This window comes from Dermacentor variabilis, chromosome 7 (assembly GCF_050947875.1).
Source record: "Dermacentor variabilis isolate Ectoservices chromosome 7, ASM5094787v1, whole genome shotgun sequence".
In the NCBI taxonomy this organism is placed as follows: domain Eukaryota; kingdom Metazoa; phylum Arthropoda; class Arachnida; order Ixodida; family Ixodidae; genus Dermacentor; species Dermacentor variabilis.
The window spans coordinates 124,193,825-124,208,295 of record NC_134574.1 but is presented as its reverse complement, the minus strand read 5'-3'; positions in this window follow the sequence as shown (position 1 = coordinate 124,208,295).

The following is a 14,471-nucleotide window of genomic DNA, read 5'->3' as shown; positions in this document are numbered from 1 at the left end:
GTTTTGCGTGAAACAAGTAGCAACAGTTCAGCATGTGCGAAGCCACGCATGAAATAGATACAAGAACATGAACGGCATAGCCGCTGGTGCGACGATTTATTGGGCCACATAAAACTAGCAAACTCAGTCCTTGCAAGCCACAGCAGCTTCAACCCACAGCACGGTGCATGCACATGTACAGTCATGCACCCTAGCAAGAACAACACAGTAAAGCAGCAAGCGGCATTCATAACCTAAGCGAAATGCCTTTAACCCGCTTCATCGCATGTGGACAAACCGTACTACAACATGGGTAGGCCGTATCAACTATGTCTCGTACCCGTAAACATGATCGACTACAAGAAACACCCAGATGACAAAAGAAAGCATGACAACAAGAAAGTTCCCGCCTCCCGCTCATGAGACCTCACGAGAACGATTAGAATGGTGTCGCCGGCAAGTTTGGCCAGGTATTATGGCACCCACCACGCAACAATAGTTACAAGCTTTGAAGCTTTGGCCACCGCACACACGCGACGGGTACTGCTCATTTCGCTCTGAAAACGTGAATCGAACGGAGAAGTACGAGCTACGACGCTGAAAGCTACAGCGGAGAGCTACCTACCTTCCCGAGTGAACTTACCAATTCAGTCACCAGTGGCGCGTCCATCGGAGACGAGCACTATGCGTTAGTTGGACCAACGAAGCGACGCTTCTGTCGCGCCATTTTACCGGCAACAATTCGTGCATGCACTATTTGCGTCGAATGCTCAAAAAAAAGTAGTGACCACGCTTTCTTATCACAGTCCGCTTGTCAAATAGTATGGTAGGGTCCACATGTGTGATAATAGCAACCACTCCCTTTTATTGGGAGGAGTTTGCAGATCGCTTCAGCTTTTCATGTGATTGCATGAGAGACAGAAAAAAGCTTTTATAGACTTGTTTTCCGAGGCTCGAGACAATTCCGACAAGGCCATAAGAAAACATAATAAATACACCATTATATCAACACTCCAGAGCCAAATAGGGCTAGGCTGCTTTTCAATCAAGATACAATTTTGTAGTTTTTTTGCACGAGAATCAACCAACTAGGCTTAAAAAATATTTGTCGTAGTTACAGAATGGCACAAGAATTAACTACGGATATAGTGAATATGCTGATATAGATAAGACTTTTGTTGGCCCCAGCGGCTTCACTATGACGAGATTCAACTGTACATACATATTGTTAATTTGCATTTAATTCACAAAATTGAATTGTGCACCTTGTGTTATTGATGAACCTGTTTGGATGGAAATTGTTTATATAATCACGGGCGGCTAATCAGAATGTTTGTATTCGGAATGCTTTGCTTTGCATTCCTCCCATTGATCGTGCTGATAGCTTGCAATTGAATTTGACTTTTTCTTGAACGTATTTCGAAGAGGCGGGAACCATTCGAGCTGTATTGTCAGCATTTCTTTTCAACCTGCCATCATCGGTATTATAAAAATAAAAGAACTAATAATATATGCATCTCTCTCTAGAGGCTGACTGCCCTTTTTTTATCACCGATGAAGCCACTGGTTAAGCATTCAAGCAGTCCATCTCTAGGTAGGGTTTTTCGCTCTGTCGCCTAGGACCACAAACCCAGAGGAAATGGGGACATGAACGCAAAAGAAACAGACAGCAATTTATCTTGTGCTTTCATCCGAATATGTTAGTGTTCAGCTGTTGTTGAGCTTACGTTCCAGGAGCCGTTCCAATTGTACACGTGCAGGATGCGTCACTCAACCAGGACCGGCATTATGCAGGACCGCAGAGCAATCTCTAACGTATAGCGCATGCTCACCTTGGCATGTGTTTTTTCAGGTGGGCAGCCCAGCAGAGGTTCCTGCAACCAACTGTCGGGGCAGTATTCTTGACTGCGTTTTCAATTTTCTTATGCCTGAGCACTTGACAGAATGTCTGGCATACCGACAAAACTATAGCGCGTGCTTTGTGAACTTACACTTGGCACCTCCTCGGCAGGCTTTAGGGCAGCCCTTCCAAGAGTCTTCAGTGATTATCAAGTGCATCTCAACAAAAAGTCAGACCTGAAACCCTTCTTAAAAAGGAAACTGCGAAACTACTGGCAACGATTGTGGGACCTGGAAACAAATAATAAGTTGCATTTAATAAAGCCACAATTAGGTTTCTGGCCTCCTGTAACAAAATCACGCCGGACAGATGTCCTATGCTGTCGCCTCAGAATAGGACACACATTTGGCACACATAACTTTTTACTCACTGAAAATGATCCTCCAACCTGCGGTAGATGCGGGGAGAGGCTGACCGTCCTCCACGTCCTCCTGGAGTGTCGGGCAGCCGAATCTGAAAGAAGAAAACATTTTTCCCTAGCATACCGGCAGCACATCCCCCTACATCCCGTAATGCTACTCGGCCCAGAACCTTTATTTGACACCAACACAGTACTAAATTTCCTGAAAGATGTCGTCCTGCATGTTTTTAGCCCCACATGTTCGTAGCGGGTCCTCTCTTCAGAGGATGCCGCTGCGATATCTCTTTAGTATAGCACATGCCTCTAGGCCCTTGTCTTTCAAGGGCTCTGGCGAGGCAGCAGTGCTCCAACTAATTTTAACATCCTACATATTTTTGATTTTGCATCATTCTTCTACGAAGGATTTTAATGTTCATAGTAATCGTCATTAGTCATCGCCATAATATTATAGCACGTAGATTTTACGCACTTTACAGCGACAATTTTAGGCCACTTTACAGCCAAGTCACATCTCCATAATACATCGTCAACATCACCACTTGTCATGGCGCTCTTTGGCCAAACCTGGCCCTTGCGCCATTAAACACTACATATCATCATCATCATCAACAACAACAAAAAGTCTGTACAAGTCAACAGGAAGTATCCGCAAACACAATAAGAAATATTGCGATGAGTTCTCTAGGCTTTAGCTTAAATTTACTGCAGTGCCTGTCTCCCGGGAACATATGTTTGGTGGTTCCTGTTTGTTTTGAGTATTTTTAACTGCTGAAGAGCGTTTCCGAAGTTTGTAAGCGCACGTTCATCCCCCTTGTACACTTCGTTGCTCGTCTTATTTCCATGAGCCGGAGCACAATATACTTTACAACAAAACTCGGCACCGCAAACATTTGCTTAATTATTAATACAATAAAACCAAAATCTCGTCGTGACCTTATTTTATTATTTCGCCATGCACTCTTTGCATATGTTTCTGTGTAATTTTTTTGCTTCTAGTACCGGGAGGCGTTATGCTCCTCCTGGTGGCAATTTCCAGCTAACATTCTCTCTCATCTCGGGGATATTTTTTATTTATGCAAACCTATATAGTAAGAATATAAAAGCACTAAAAGCGATAAAAACACGCTTTCTTTGTGGCCCTGTGGTGTTTTTAAGGTCTTATAACGAAGAAGCGTGGCAGGCATATCACTGTCACGAAACAATTATTGTGGGCTTAAAGAGAGAAAGAAGGAAAACTTGTTGAGTTTATTTCTTTATGAGATGCACAAAAACAGCCGTGCGATAAAGAAAGAGTAAGATGTGCAGACTGTTGCGGAAACTTACGAGCGAATGCGAGAAATGACGCTCTTAGGGCATCGATCTCCTGACTCTCTCGGGAAATCAGGCGCTGCCTGGAGACGTCCAAGAAAAAAAAGAAAAACACGAGTCACGTTTTACGGTTGCCGCACGGTGATGTATGTGCAGCACGAAACGCCGCTAAATTGCGCCGTTCATCACGTCAACGTTCGAAGGTCGTTCAAAAAAAGAGCTGCCAAAGCGAATCTCGAGAAAAGCAAGGAAGTGTACGACAGAGATCGGCACCCTGACGGTGACGTGCCGGACACTGGTGTTCTGTCTAGATCCTGCCAATGGAAGGGGGGGTGGGGGGCATTCATTCCCAACGGAATACCTTACAGTTTCAGAAATCTTGCTGTAATGACGTCAATAAAAAAATCAATCTTTAGCAGTTATAGCCTTCTTGCCCCCCCTTCCCTCCCTCCCCCATCGTTTACCTCCACTCACGTACCTTAGTAAACAATATCCCTGGGACCATCCAGATTTGGATTCAAAGGGCCGCTAACCAACTTTGAACAGTGTCGTTGCATGGGTGCATTAAAAAAAATGGGAAAGCCCGATCGCTCCACGAAAACTCCCACGATGCCACCCACTACTTCGAAAGCGAGTAGACTGACCTAATACAATTAGAAGCACGACAACTGGTATGCTCAATTTCAGCCCCTGCAGGAGCAGTGCGCTCATTCAAGCAGTTTTCCCGGAGGCTTCGTTTGTTGAAATCATTTCTTCACGACGAAAAGAAAGATAGGAAACGCGAACATCTGAAAAATAATCCCGTTCGATAAATCCTGGCGAGACATGCAGCAACGCTGTTTGCAAAAGACGCCTTCGCGCGAGCCGGTCGATGTATAGTAAGTCTTGCTCAATGATCTTTGATGTTCTGGAGACTAAAAAAGAAGGAAGCGTGTGCTAAAGCGCCTGCTCTTTCTCTCTCTGTACGCACCATCTTCCACGACACTTCGAAGCACGAGAAATCAGCGGAGTATACCAGGGGGAGTCTAGCTGACTTGACATAAAACAGCGCCTCCCCTAATCTCACTATCTTTTTTTTTTTTTTGCATCTCTGCCAAACGTTTTTCGCGCACACACGCCGCGTCAGGAACATGTCGAAAGACGCTCCCAAAGGGGTGTTTTCAGCGACGTACCTCAGAACGCGTTTTACTACCGTCTTACGAGCGCGCATTTTTTTCTTCTTCTTTCCTTTAAGGGATCGCAATCACGGCGATTCAGTAAATGTGGCACATCCGAGCTGCAACGAAGCTCCTTCTCACTTATATGGATCTCTCTCTCTCTCTCTTTCGCCTTCCATACCATTCCTTTCTTTTTCCTTTAGATTTTGGGATAACCGGCCGGTTCAGCGCTCGATTTAACAAGCACCGCCTCCCTTTTGCCTTTAGAAAGCTTACTATGCGTAAAACGTATTTCCCCATCATTTTGCAGAGGTGGCGCAAACGATGCGTCACTACGACGGGGTGTGGGTGAAACACAGGAAATCACGATTGATTCGCTTCGTAACTGAAGACGATTACTATAGTTTTGGTGCGTCTACAGACCAGGCGCCGACTTCCCAAAACTTTTCATCCATACGTGCTACTTGCTATTGGCTGGCCGCTTTTGCTAGTAATATGTCTAGCATCAGGATTGGCTGTAATTCGCGCTATTGCGGAAAAAATTCCAGCGTAAGATCTTTCTCGTGAGTAAGGGCACAGCGCCTTCAGTTCTTGTAGGCGGCAGCCATCTGTTGTCGGGAACTGCGAGAACAGGCCATGGAAGAAGCGGACAATTAGGAGACATTATTTTAGTAGCACGATTGGAAGCCCAGAACGCATGGTCCCAACACGTGATTGTCCGGTCAAAGCACGCGGCAGGCTTTCAGTGATTCCGCTCCGCAGTCTGAGCTATACGGCAAGGCGACCGGAAGAAGTGCGCTTCGCATCAGGAATTACACCAGGTGCCAAACGTACTGGGCCAGTGCGCCAAGTTTCAGAGGTCACGTCTTGGGCCTACACTGCGAGAGAGAAAAAAGCGAAGGGAATTGCTTCTCGGTGAGTTCGCTTGCCAAGGCTGGTTGCGTGAGACATAATCAGTTCAGCTGTTTGATCTCCTTCCTCATTGGAAGAGGTGAACGAATACAGCGACAGCGCTCAGCCTGTTCATATGGCGCGCTTGCAGTCTGTGTTCGCTCGCAATCAGCTGTCACGTCATGACATAACCAGTGGCCCAAAAATGGGGTAGCCTGAATACCAGTTTGGGAAGACTAAAGATGACGGTGTGAATGGTGAGTTATTTCGTTAAAAGGTATATGAGCTTAACAGATATCTATACACGGCCATATTGTGGGTTGATTTTCTGTCGCGTTTTGTTGTTTTATTAGGCAGCACAGAGGTGTGCTCACTGTCACTACGTTGTCCGTCAATATTCCATGTTGTATTAGCCGGAGCAGCCGGTGCCACCTAACCAGTTGCCAAATAATGCCCAAACACATCAAATAAGTTTGTTAATGTAGTGAGTGTTGCATTTTGAGTTGGGTGTCCTTTGTAAATACTTGCGAGCCTGTCACAACACAACGTTTATGTCGCCATTTGGTTGCTCAGTGGCTATGGTGTTAGGCTGCTGAGCATGAGGTCGCGGGATCGAATCCCGGCCACGGCGGCTGCATTTCGATGGGGGCGAAATGCGAAAACACCCGCGTACTTAGATTTAGGTGCACGTTAAAGAACCCCAGGTGGTCGAAATTTCCGGAGTCTTCCACTACGGCGTGCCTCATAATCAGGAAATGGTTTTGGCACGTAAAACCCCATAATTTTTTTTGTCGCCATTTGGTGTTTTGTTAAGCCAAGCAGTATTACCGTTTTGGCAGTAGCTATTTACTAGACTGAGAATTGACCCCATTATACAGCCCGACACACGAAGAAATTTGGGAATTGATTTGGATAATATTTTGCAATAAAACAGGTGCACGTCTCCTGTTCGATGAGGATTTACAACAACGCTTTGATGAACCGAATTATGTATTGGCATTACACGGCTAATAATTTTCAAACAAATGTTGACATATATCATGAGGGCGAACTCTTCGGGCAGTTGGTCTGACATGTTGACTGGAATATTAAGCGTGAATGAATTGGACATGGACACGTGGAGCAGACGAGGACAAGCGCTTGTCCTCGGCTTTTCCATGTGCTCTTATCAAATTCATTCGCGCTTAGTTTTTCATTCCACACATTCAATACGCTACCAAAGCCTTCTACTTTACCCACACTGTCGGCCCGTAAATGCGTAACGTATAATCCTTGCACGGTTGACCTTCACCGGTGACCTCTGGTTGGTCATTCTGGTCTATAAATGTGGAGCGCGTATCCTTATGAAAAATTTTGTACCTGAGATCGGAAAAGCAGTGTTCCCGTTATTCGGAAAGGATTCTTAGGACCGGGGTTCAGACACGACGCGACCCCCACCCCGCCCACACATGCCGCACTTATATGTTTCGTTTGAAGCAAACTTATTATAGACCTCCTCTTCGAGGTATCGCAATTGTGTTACATCACCCGGATTACTTGGAAAGGAGGAAACCACTTGCAAGGCGAATTGCAGAGTAATGCTGGCATATTGTTAGAATTTCACTACTTCGTAAAATAAACACTTTAGAGCTCACGTGTCAACTGCAGAATTCGAGCCGAGGGGCACTAGTCACGCAAGAAAAAAAGCTTAGTGCTCAGCACCAGCTTCTCGAAATACGTCTTGAAGATATGCAGTGAGAAGCAATGACATTCCACCTGAGAATTAGCAACACTTTTACTTTCTACAGTGCTGGTAAGTGTTAAGTGGAGCGTCAATCTAATTCGCCGCAGATATTGAGAACGTTATTTGAGGACTTCATTGCTGCTCGGCTCTAATTTCGCAATTTGGACATAAGCTATCAGGAGTATTCTCACAGCGTTAATTAGGAAATAGATCGTCATTTATCTAGCCTTATTATGAAATTTGTCTTACCACCAAATAGCGTCCTCCTCTCTGACTATCCGGCTGACGTGACCAAACTCGGACGTCTACCACAAGAAGACCTAATAAGTCGGTTTAAAATATTAGTATCAATAATAAGTTTATTGTCCATCGTAAGCCACATACCTGACGCTGGAGACCAGCGTAAGGAGGTGGCCGGCTGAGATTGACAGCGTGGTGGAGCCGCAGGTCCTCTTCAATTGCAACTGCACCGCTGCATGATGCGTTGTACACGTAAAGAGCAGCAAGTGTACACAATTTGTAAAGAACCACAATGAAATAGACAAACGGGTATCGTCTTTGAGCGCCACTCAGGTCTTCGGAAACAACGGAAGACACCATTTTATTTCGCTTCGTTTAATATTGCGAAGCGTGTTTTGCGCCCCAACTCTATAAAAGAGGTGCAAATCAGTCAATTCAGCAAGAGGAGTTGCCAGGACTCCGTCTGTCCTTAGAGTGGAGCCGCCTACACACGAGCGAAGTAAGTGATATCGGTCCGTGTTGCAGGTAGGAGTATTTCAGAGGCGTCGATTGTGATTCCCATGAAAGTTTATCCCGCAGCATATCTTCTCGCCATTTACACGCTGGTCTTTGTAGGCCCTCTGCATACAATCAAACATGGCGCCATTGTGTTGGCAGTATATGGGCACGCGAATCGCAAAATAAAAAGCGATGCAACCAAAAAAATTGCGTACGGCTTCTACACTGACTTCGACGTTAGATGACGCTACCGCGGACAGAGATGAGCACTCTTGAGGAAACTGCCAGGGTTGCGAGGATTCAAAATTTAGTATAAAAACTGGCTCCTAGCACTCTTCTCGGTCTGGCGATAACAGGCTGCCTTCATTTTACGACCATTTTGCTGTTCTTATTCCGGACCGGAATGTTCAGTTACTCACCGCGATCTTTCTTCTTCATCTTTTCTTCCTCTGAGCTTTATTAAACGGCCATAAAATACGAATTTGCCTTGAACGTTCGAGAACATTCAATGTTGACAACGCCTCTTGCAATGCACAATGTTTACGGGTCACGGTGTGGTTTCGGTGTGCGCAGATAACATATTCCGGAAGCAATAACATGAATAACTACGCGGAAACGGAGTTTATGTTGCCTCGAAACCGGCCTCTGTCATTTACTGTCCGTCGAGGCAGTGACACGCGGTGCGTGTAAACAACGACCGCAAGCCACGCGCAACCTAGTTTATAACCGCGTGTGATTACCTAGAGAAACGGCTCTTCTTTTTTAACAGCACAGTGCGGAACGTTCCCCGAACATTTCATTAGCTGACTTAAACTGTAGAGTCTCTTTTTTATGTGTTGTGGGCGTGCCTCTCCAGTTAAAGAAAGTATATTTTGATTTAAATATTGAAAAAAAATACATTGTTTCTACAAGTTACAGGTGGCCTTCACTATGTCCGGGTGATGGAAGTGTTCACCCACGAAGAAGAAATTGACAAGCAGTAATAAGGGGCGATAGACGTTCAGGCAATTACACGGTCTATGGGTCAAGCCCAAGGCCACGCTTCTTTTCACCAACTCAAAATAATGCGCAGCCTTGTCCTTCGTCTTGCGTTGCTTTCATCATCTTTTCCCATATATGCAATACAAAGCATGCACGACATGGTATAGAATGGTTAGGCTCGTGAATCATGTAATTGTTCGGCAGCGAGCGGCTGATGATTTTTGGACGTGATGCGAACTGCTCAGGGGCGCAGCACATGGTGGTGTTTGCTGCTGTTGTCAGATTGAGTTACCCAAGTAGTCAAAGAGCTTCATTTAAGAGCGGCGCGAACCAAGCGGCACGTAACTTGTTGCACGTAACTAGTTGCACGTAACTAGTTGCAAGTACTCGGTTACCCGAGGGGTAACTGAGTACTTACTTCATTGAAGAACGGCTATACACAGTGGAAGATACCGAGTTGCCCCAGTGGCACAAGTCTTATTTCGTGGGAGAGATGTTCATGGAAGAGCGGAACCTACGCAGTGTCACAAACTCACTGTCTCTGCCGACGCGAACACGCCACAATTTAGACTGCACTAACTTCGCGATTGGCCCACATTGTTAGACCACAATGTTGTGGATCGGCCCAGGAAAACGGTGAGCTAGTCGTCACCGTATTCGTTACAAAACTGGGTTCATCTCGCCACGAATGACTCGTTGGCATCGAAGGGGGCAAAACTGAGTGCAAATATTGACTTGTGGTCAGCAAGCATGTGTGCAAAGCTTCATACTTTGTGCATTTACAACGAAACGCTGGGGGACCTTCATAATCTTTCGTTATGTAGGTCAGTTTGTTGTACAGCTCCTGCACCGCCCCACTCGCAAAAAGCATAGTAAGCACTTTCAGATAGAAAAAAAAAACTTTAGCGATGCGAAAGCATCAGATGGCCTATTGAGCAAAAAAGTCAGCGTCTCTCATCTGGACAAGCAAAAAACGACACTTAAAAACCCATTTGCCAAGGGGAGAGGGCATCGCCGCGACGCCACGTCAGCCTCGCTCTCGCTCTCGGAAGTTTGTGTTATCCGATCGTTCTTCGTCAGCGCAAGCTCTCGCCTACGTTCTAACTCCGCCTCGGTAACCGCTATAAAGAAATTTATGCAGAAAAAAAAACAGAATCAATTCGAAAGGAAAATCATTGGACATAGCGAGTTTCAACCTACTACTCCACGCTCAGCATCCGCGTGCCTTGCCCACTAGGCTAAACCATCGGCCAAGCATATCAGTTGCGCTCATTTGTCCGCGAGGAGGTCATACCTCGAAGAGCTGCTCAGCGACGTTCAATTTGACATGAATGCTTTCGCAATCACAACTCACAAAGAAGGGCTTAGGTTTCCTCGGAACACGAATTTAAGATACTTGCTAAAAAAATAGCAGTGATTTTCTTCTGCACACTAACTCATTTGACGCAATGTTAGACTACAGCCGACCTTAAGGCATTCGAGTTTATGGCCTGCTCCGGCCAATATAGAACTCAAGGCAATTGATTACAAGTGGCCCCCACTTGCAGCATATCAGTGATGAAATTTCGTTAGAAAGTCGTTTCAGTCGAACCAGACGAAGAAAGACAAGGCGCTCTGTCTGTGCCTTCCTTCGTCTGACCTTCCCGTCTCTTCGCGCTGTTTTACATATCCGAATGTGTTTTACCGGTTCACCCACGCTTCCACTTTAGTTCCTGAACAGTTCGCTATTTTGAATCATACTGCCTAGTGGCGCTTCGCGGCTACGGAGCTCAGTAGTGGCTATGGAGGGCAGTTGCGACACCGGTCTACTCATGTTCGTTGTAGAGTAACAAATCACCTCTCGGTGGCACTTCAATTTCTTCGTTGCGCAGGCGAATTCGTAGTAGTGGTCCTCGTTGTAGGGACGTTCGCAATAGATGTGAAAGATGATGGTAGTTTAGCCGAGACGTCCGTAACCCTTCCTTATCGTAATCTAGGCGTTCGTACAAGGAACGCTCGACTTAATGCAGCGCGTGGCCAACGGACGCCGACAAGACCGAAAAAGAAGCGAGCCGACAAATGAGCTTACGCGACCCATATGCAAGACTTGTCTCCTTCTTATTCTTTATTGTTTCCCCTTTTTCTCAGTTTCAGCGCTGCAATAAATGTATTTCTTCGTCACTTCTCGTCTTTGAACTCTACAATGTCTCATCCCTTCTTTCGCTGTGACACTCTCGCAAGGTTTCGTTCACTGTTTCACTCGCGGCAACTGATAAGCAATTGATAGCCCAAGCGCACAGCATTAAGGAAGAATAAGAGGCGACAACACAAAAAAAAAATAACGAGAGAATGAGACATGTGTCCCAATTCGCTGCCTTAAAGGACCAATATTTAAGCGACGTTTCAAAGTGTGTTAACCGAACAATGAAATGCTTTGTTTTTTCTTCCGCTTCAGCCCACTACGCAAAAGACAAAGCTTGTTGAAACGCAGCTTTTAGTTTTCAAATATGATATATAGCCAGAGTGATATGCTCAGGGCAGTTCAGGGGCACTCATCTAGCTCTCTCCCAACTGGGTACAGCCTCAGCGCAACTTCTCACTCGCCAACTGACTTGGAGCCCTGAGCAAAACAACTTCATGGGATTTAGTCCGGCTGCGCAACCTATCTCTTCTCATTGAGGGCTTGAGGCCCCTGCCTCCTTACTACTTGTAGTAAGGACGTTGCATCAACTATGGTTATCAAAGAAAAGGTCAGGTCAGGAAAGTCTCACTAAGTGGTACTACCATTACCACCTTGTTTTCAAGCACGTACTTCCCAGAATATATTTTTAAACGTAGAGCATGGCGAGGTGAGCTTTAATACAACTCCCTGAGAAGCACTTCCAGCCCGGTTTCCCTCGGCTACGCGTTGATTTATTTCACTGACAGCAACGGAAGAGCAAAGGAAGAGTACGGGAACAGAAAACTGTTGCGTCGCGCAGCATCAGCGGCTCTGAATGGCGCAAGTAAATGATGATTGATTCTGCAACGTGGTGTTAGGGCTGGAGAGCCTGTCGAGGTAGGCTTCGGAACTCATGAATAATTCGCGAGGGGCCGCATTCCAACAAAAAGATCGAATGAAATTAAAGAAAAAATCTCTTCCGCCTTCAATTTGGTATCCGGCTCGAATGGGCCGACGTTTCCTTCCGCCCGCTTTTGTCGTTGTACACCATCGTTCCCGGCTTTCTGGCGTGTCTGTAGCAAGCATTTGATTATAACGCCTCTGGCTCCTGCTGAGGCCATTAGGCGCGCCTTTTTGTGCCTATTTATAACATTATTTATCATATTCCTTACAAATGAAGTGTCTTTCTGCAACAGTTCTTGCAAGGGGATAGCACGGAACATTTAGGAGACCTGCTTGCCGTTCTATAATATAATATCAGTGTCCTTTATTTCTTAAACGTGAACAGAGCTTCGAATCCATTTAAGAAATGCAATTTGATTTATTTATTTATTTATTTATTTATTTATTTATCGATTGATTGATTGATTGATTGATTGATTGATTGATTGATTGATTGATTGATTGATTGATTGATTGATTGATTGATTGATTGATTGATTGATTGATTGATTGATTGATTGATTCTTGCCAACCTCTAGGAAGTGAGGCAACACAGCTCGCTTCCGTACATTTTGCCTTTCACTGCAGGGCTTATAGAGACATGCCAGTGTTTGAAAAGACAGCGATCGTGAGCAGAAGCCGGAAAAAATGAGCTCCCTAAATTTCACAAGCTGAGGAAGGGCTGCAAGATATCCTTTGTCAGCACCTCTTATGCTTATAAATAAAGAAATGCAGTTGCTGACAGGTAAATTACCTGTCCGCGTGCCCACGTACCCGATGATGATCTAGAGATGCCGGACCATTTTTTTTTACTTTGTGTTTGTGATACTACCTCTTTTCAAGTTTTCCGCTCCGGCAGTCTGCGCCAATTAACTGTCTGTTCATCAGCTTTAAAACCCTGTCCGTCAGCCCTGTGGCGGCAATTTTACGTTCTTGCGTCCGTTGTCCTTCGTGTGGTGCTGCTTTATTATGTCGACCCAAATACGTGGTCCATAAACTCGTGCCTTCGAGTAATCACAGATTAGCGCCGTCTGCGAGAAACTGCCGTAGCGTATTTGGACTCGTTCCGCTGCGTTATTCGCTGTTACTATTACTACGCGACTCAGTGCGGAAGCGTATGATGCGGCTACCTAGTTATAAGTACAGCACGGGCCACATGGCACTCACAGAGGAGCCTCTTTTATTGTGGACAGCCATGTAAATCGCTTGAATGTTGTGTGGCATTGACGAACGGCAAACGTCTCGGCTTTTATGCGCCCAGCCATAATAAAAATTATTCAACGTTACGCTTCCCTATTGTGGGCTCGCGCAATGTCGTCCACGATGTTTCACGAGTCCTCTTAAATTCCGCTAGTTTTCTTATTATACAAATGTGCAGCCCATGTTTCTCGTTGAATTAGGGCAGCCACTAATGCCTTTATGTGTGGCCTCCGTTGTTTTATTTTATTTCACTGTCATTCCTGCGCAGCGAGAAAACATCTCGTGTAAATAGTACAAGGACTGCCCAGAAAATGTTTCCACAGGGAAGCGAGCATAAAAAAATATTGTCATGGTGGTGAATATCACCCTAACAGACGCTCGATGACGTTCCAGAAGACGGAAGGATGTACCTCGGGGGAGCGTCGCATGCTGGATCTCTCTTCATATATAGATAGGGATAACATGCATCTTTCGTATTACAAAATGTTACGAATCCTTACTACGAACACATATAGTTGGCGGCTCTAACGTGTACCAGCATCGCTGTAAGAAACGCACAAGCACACACAATTAAAAAATGCAAATGACCACTCAAATCCCTACGGTTCATTGGGTTCTTTTATTTCGGTAAGTTGGTGCAGCGGAGTCTGCGGGGCTTACGGTATTCAATGGTGCTCGGTCGCCATTGTCTTCGAAAGTATTCAAAAGGTTTATCAGACGGGGTTGCTCACGTCAGAGCTCACTGTGTCCCTGTTTTCAAAGCCATTTCGTGTCTCTAACGAAGCACGCATAATCCCCCGTGTGCTACTTACCCGTTTTTGCAAAAGACCTAATCTGGAGGAGAATGTCCTCGGCTATCTAGATACGTCAAGTAAAAAGCTTATGAACTTTTGCAACGAAAAGCTGCATATTGGGAAACAGCAGTGGCTTGGCCTTGGCCAGTTGCATAACTGTCGACTTCTACTGGCAGAACAACTTTTCTTCAACGTCCTTCGTGAAAGAAAGGTATTCATGGTGTGGCTAAAAAGAAAACAGTATTATGGCTTACCACGTGAAAAGTCTGCCCAGATTTTTTTTTTACAAAATGTTACATATTGGCACTGCATACGGTCAATCGACACGTTCGTCGTACAAACGGACATCAGGTTATT